Consider the following 6,271-nt stretch of genomic DNA (forward strand, 5'->3'; position numbering starts at 1 on the left):
CTGGGCAGAATAGCCTGCAAAAGTTACTTTAAATTAATGTGAGGAAGAAATTATAATTGAAGATATCCTTGAGAATGGCTAAAATGGCCGAAACGTTGGACAGGTGAAAAATAAAAAGTGTTGAGACAAAAAAAGATAAAACATTTTTGATTTATTAAATAAATAATTACCTTGTCTCAAGAAATTGAAATAATATAATTAAATTAATTCTTATTATTTGTTTATATTTGTCCACCATCTCGCGGTGGTCTCTCACCTCCAGTCATTAAAGTAGAGTTCCCGCAGAACAACAATACCAATCAACAGCTAAGTATCTCATTCAGGCCTTCCAATATTCACGGTAGTAAAAGGTAATACTCTCACTAAATTCTGATTATATTCTAATTTAAAATTTTAAGGGATAGACAAAGGTATTGTGCTTGTCTGAGCTAGTGCATCAAATAGTGAAAAAGAAACGGTGGTGGCGAATAAAACTACATAAATAGGGATAAAGTTTTATGGTTTGGTCTTAAAAACAATGAAACAGACGAAAACTTTATGAAAATGTTACTGGAGGATTTTCAATTCATTTTGAATAGTGTCAGGTTTATAACTCAACACAACATTTTGAATCTGTGATTGTTTGTTGAATTTTTCGGGTTATTCTTTTATAAAAAAATGAGTGTTATAATGTTGTAATTTTGAACATGGGATTGTATACTGGGTAGGTATGAATGGATGGTATGGTTCATGTGCTGAGGAAGTTGTAGCATAGATCTTATCAACATCAGAACTGCAGGTGTGACTGAGCTTTGGAGGGGAGGAGGAAAGGAGGGAGGTAGGCTTTTATTTCATCGCAGTCCCACGAAATAGAAATATTTCCCATCAATCAACCAAACACTCCGTATATTAGAAATGATCAGTCAGCATGTAATTGAAAAAAATTATGGATCAGGTTAGGAGAGAATGCGTGAGTGATTAGTTTTGTATGCCAAATTGTGTCGAATGATTTTTCTAGATCTAGTTGAAGCATACAAGTTTGATTATGTTCGCTGAATAATCCAAATTATGAATAAAAATACTTAATAATGTGTACATTTATCTTTTAAGACAAAATGGCAATTGTGTGTCGGATAATTGGGTGTCAGAAACACACTGAGTTATTCAATCAGACAAGAACATACTGGTAATGAGTAGGACATTTGCTCACGTTTCGAAATAATTAGTTGGAGTATATAAAGACATTAAATAAAATAAACAACGAACAAGTTAAGACACTCTCTAAGGCCGGAAGTCATCAGTGAATCAAATCTTCCGTAACCGGCCCGAATCAGGAACTGATTGGACACGAAACACTTCCCCTAGGTCACAAAATCAGTCTGTACTTTCCAACATGACTTTTGCGATAATCGATTGTTTCGATATCATCACGGTCATTCCATTTCAGTGTTATTTTTGTTTTTATAGATATTTATTTCCGCTGGGAATGAGGTTTATGCATTTTTTTATGGATGCGTAAGAACTTAATAAGACTTATCCAAGATCGTCTTTTTAATAATTAATTAAAGTGAATAATTTAATAACAAGTTGGTTAACGGATCCAGTTGGTTAACGACTCCAGTTTTTCTCGAAAAATACAATTGTCTGTTTCAATAATTTTATCGCTTTAATGATATTTCAATAATAATAAAACGAGAAGTAATGGAAAGTCATCAATAGTACATAGAATGATTTAAAAAAATTCATACCTCACTTCTCGTATAGTGTATTTTCAAAATACCTAAATTTCACAGAACTTATTTTTCCTCGCAAATTGATACAGCGTTCCTAATAATAATAAGTATAATAGGCTTCCTGAATTGAGGTAGTTGTAAAGCCATCTAAGACAATGGCTGTTTGATTTAGAAAGGCTGCTCACTTAGGACCAACAGCATAACTTCTATCTTCGCCGCCATCACCAGGTCTTTGCCTTTTGCTCCTTTGACTTATCTACATTCATTTATTTTCATAGATATTCATAGAATTCCTTGATCAGTTTCGATTTGACCTCATTTATAATTATATACATGTTAAATAGTATCAAGAGCAACTTTATTTGTAATATATAAGAATTAGAGAACTTTCAGAGTGTTTTGGGTTTGAGTAATTTTTTTTTTTGGAAATATACTACAACTGATTGCTGTGCTTTCATAGTGGCACAAAAGTTATATTTTCTTCTGAATTGAACGTATTGAAAAGATATCGCCCTTGAATGGGTAACTTTCTCTACTGGGGTCGTCCTACATACAGGCAAAGGACCTACATCCCAATGCTGGTAGGAGTATCATAAACCCTTGTTTGTGGTCCAAACTACGGCAGCGGTTTCCCAAATTTTGCATTGTGGCACCCTTCTTAGGCTATACAAATTTCATGGCAATCTTGTCGAACTAAAAAAACTGAAGGTTCTTTTAAAGGTTGACGACTTTATCCCAAGAGTGGTTGAAAACAGTATTAAGTAATTTTTTTTTAAAACTTATTTATCCATTCAAGTGTTTCTTGTAATCTTTTTATTATATTCTCCTTTGAATCTATGTGTTAGTTTTGTTCTCGTGAAATGAATTTATTTGTTTGTTTTTTGGTAAACTGATCTACTATTGTGACCTGGTGGTGGTCTGATCTCACATTCCCGTCTATAGTGAATTTGTTTAGCGGGTCACTGAAGAGGATCTAGGAGGGTGAATTCGGGAGAGCGAATTTGTTGATCGGGTGAATTAAAAATTGTGAAATAGTGAAATTGAAGGAACAGAAAAGGGAAAGAAAAAAAGGAATGAATCGAAATATTTGTATTTGGTTTATAGACCGAAATTGATTGTAAAAGGAAACTGTAGGGAAAAAAACTGTTTTCTTTCTATTTTATTATACCATGTAACCATATGTAATTTATATATGTCCGATTACGGATTGATTAGTATGCTGTGTGATATAGCAACCTGATGTAGTTAGGCAGCATAGACGAATAAAGTATTTCTCTCTCTACTTTTAAGGTATTTTGAGGAAGTGGTATTTACTTGCAGTATCCCTAGCATACGCTTGGGGCAACTAGTTTGGAAAACTTGTTTTACGGTTTACTTGAAATACAAAATAAAAAAAGTTTTTCTTTTGTCAGATGTGCCACTATAAAAGCAAAGCAGCGCTTTGTTTGGTTAAATTGATAGAAAATTAAATAATCGATTAATCCCGTTAGTAAAAATGTGTATGGCAGTAATCAAGTAGATTATTGTGCTTTTTTCATACGTCGCGAGTGAAGAATGATTTAGTGTGATAAATATAATTTTTTATTAGATATAATGTATACCTGCTGACTTATTAACAGAAACATCATTCACATTAGCATTACTATAATAAATAATATGCAGAAAATGGAGCTTTAATTTTAAATTGCTTTCTTAATAAAGCCATTTCCATCCCACATTTATATTGAAAAGAGTGATCAACTACAATATTACCTATCTAAGGAATATATTTGGGTATTTTAAAATATGTACTTTTTCAGGAAATTTAAATTACAATTTTCAATTAGATTTTGAGAAATGGTGCCTTATTGCAATTTATATAGTGTTCTAAATTATATGAAAATGTATGAAATATATTGTAGAACGCCACATATCTTATATTCCCAGGCAAATTTGGGATGATCTACAGAAATTCCAAGACTTATCGTTATCTGTTTTTTTTACATATTTTTGAAACCTATATTTTAAGCTAAATTTTAAGAAATTAATGTACCAAAGTGAGTTGCATTGACATGTGGTGACCCAGGAGTTAATAAGTGCACGTTAGCGAGATTGCACTAAATACAAACTATAAAACTAATTTAATTAAATAAAAATATAAATGAATTTTATTTTCCTTTTTTCTTGACATTATTCGTATTCCCTTCTTTCCGTCTTATAGTTTGTACTGTATTTTTATATTTCTTTTTTATCTATTTCCATTTCCATTAGCTGTCTAAAACATTTTTGTTATTCTTGGTCATTTATAATTTTTATATAAATTTTCACATATTTGAAATCATATTTAGCCTCAACTTAGTTTACTTTTATTTCATGTTATTTATTCTGTTAGTTTGTTACTTTATTTTAATGTTTCGTATCTTTTTTAGCCCTGATAAAGTCCTGTAGAGAAAACGTTGGCTTAAATTAAATAGTTTAATTAATATTTGAATTTTTTCATCCTTTGGACCATCTTCCTTCTATACATTAAACATAGTCAATCAACAATCTTCCTATTAAACTAATTTTATTAGAGTCCCCTATCTGCAGGTTCTGCAGAAAGGAGGAAGAGACTGCTTACCACATCATGTGCAAATGTGATACAGTGGCAAGAACACGATTCCTCATCTTTGGTAAGGATTGTATCTTGGATCCCAAACTTAGCGAAACTGTGAATCCTTACACAGTGTCCAGATTTGCAAACGCAATTGGCCTGTTTTGAGCAGAGGAGGGACGGCGTACAATAGACCCTCTGAGGCCGCGGTGCTTCTTGGCCGGTTTTTTAAAAAAAAAAAAAAAACTAATTTTATTAGTTTGTACTTTTTACCTTGTATGAAACAGGCCCAGGTGGAATTTTGTCCCGGAAAAGTTCGTTTGGAACCACCGTGCCACGTTCTTTATTCAATTTTACAGTTATGTAGGTACCTCAGGGTAGTATCCTTGGTCCTATCCTTTATACAGGTTTTACAGCTGACATCCCAACCCATCTTAACACTATTCTCACCACGTATGCCGACGACACATGCCTATTGTTAGGGAATAATGATCCTTCCATTGTATCCTAAACCCTCCAATCCCACATCACCACCCTTGAAGAATGAATGGTGCCAAAACTGGAGGATTAAAATAAATTCCAATAAATCCGACCAAATCACATTTACCCTTCGTCGTAAACCTTCGTCTTGCCCCACAGTATCTTTTAATAGTACCCCACTTCTTCCTGTTGTACAGATCCGTTACTTAGGACTAAATCTGGACAAACGACTGACATGGAATCCTCATACAAGACTGAAAAGACAGGAAACTGCTCGTCGATTCCGACTATTACAACATTTACAAGACAAACGGTTGAAACTTCAAATCCATTACAAAAGACTGAACTACATGACTGTTATAAGGCCTAGCTGGTCATACGAAGTTGAGCTATGGGGCTCTATTAAATCATCGAATTCCTCTCGAATCCAATCCTTACAGTCCGAAATCCTTCGTAAAATCCTTAATGCTCCTTTCTTTGTCACAAATCAAATAATCTATCAGGACCTCAATGTCCCATATGTTGCCGATTTGGCCAGAACCAGATATCCATCCTTCCATGGTAAACTTCCCAACCACCCAAACCAACTCGTTTCTAAACTGGCTTCTCCTTCACTACCTAACAATCCTCCTAGGCGTTTGAAAAGAAGATGGCCTCGAGATCTTCTTCTTTAGAAATGTTTTTAGAGTTCTATCAATGGGTAGATTCTCCACATGTTTGTTTCATGTCATAATGTCACTTACAGCAAATTTACTTGATGTGTATATATATGTATACAGTTGTAAATAACAATAACTAAATTCTTTAAAAAAAAATAGTTAAGTAGATTTACATTACCATCATTGTTATATGTAAAAATGGTTATGTTTTATAAAGCCATTTATACTTCCCTTCAGTTAATCGTGGTGATGGCAATATTTTTTTCTAAACTGGATGCCCAAATACTGACAGCTGGTTGGCTGAAAGAAGTCCGTATGCTAGTGTCACCGCAAGTACGTTTCTAGTCATATATGATCATATGAACTGGCCGAAACAAGTCGGCTACGGACATGAAAGAAAACTTTTTTTAGAACCTAGACATCTGCTGCTGTAATGTCCAATTTCTTGTTTAATTAAATTTGAACGGTTCAAGTTCTATCATTAATAATATCTGTCATATCGGAATCGTTCGCGTTTACTGGGCGGTTTAGATTTTCCTCTCGCAACAATACACTATCTGGGAAGAATTAAGGGAGAATTAAGGCAATGAATTAAATACCTTTTTCCGAGGGCGTGGTCGGAATTAGTGGTTCGCATGTCGCTAAGGATCGCCTGACCGCTTTGGCAGAGTGTGTGTCATCGCTCTAATACCGTGTTTACTTTTCCTGGATTTAGTGTGATCATACCACCTCGCAGATTCTTTGTTAATTGACTTTACCTGTTTTTTAAGAAAATGGTTATTAGCTAATGGAGGCGAAGGTCCTTAAGGAAGTGGGCCCTATCAGGAAATTAATTTAGTGACTTACTA

Source organism: Halyomorpha halys, unplaced genomic scaffold (assembly GCF_000696795.3).
Source record: "Halyomorpha halys isolate HHAL.00 unplaced genomic scaffold, Hhal_1.1 Scaffold135.1, whole genome shotgun sequence".
In the NCBI taxonomy this organism is placed as follows: Eukaryota; Metazoa; Arthropoda; class Insecta; order Hemiptera; family Pentatomidae; genus Halyomorpha; species Halyomorpha halys.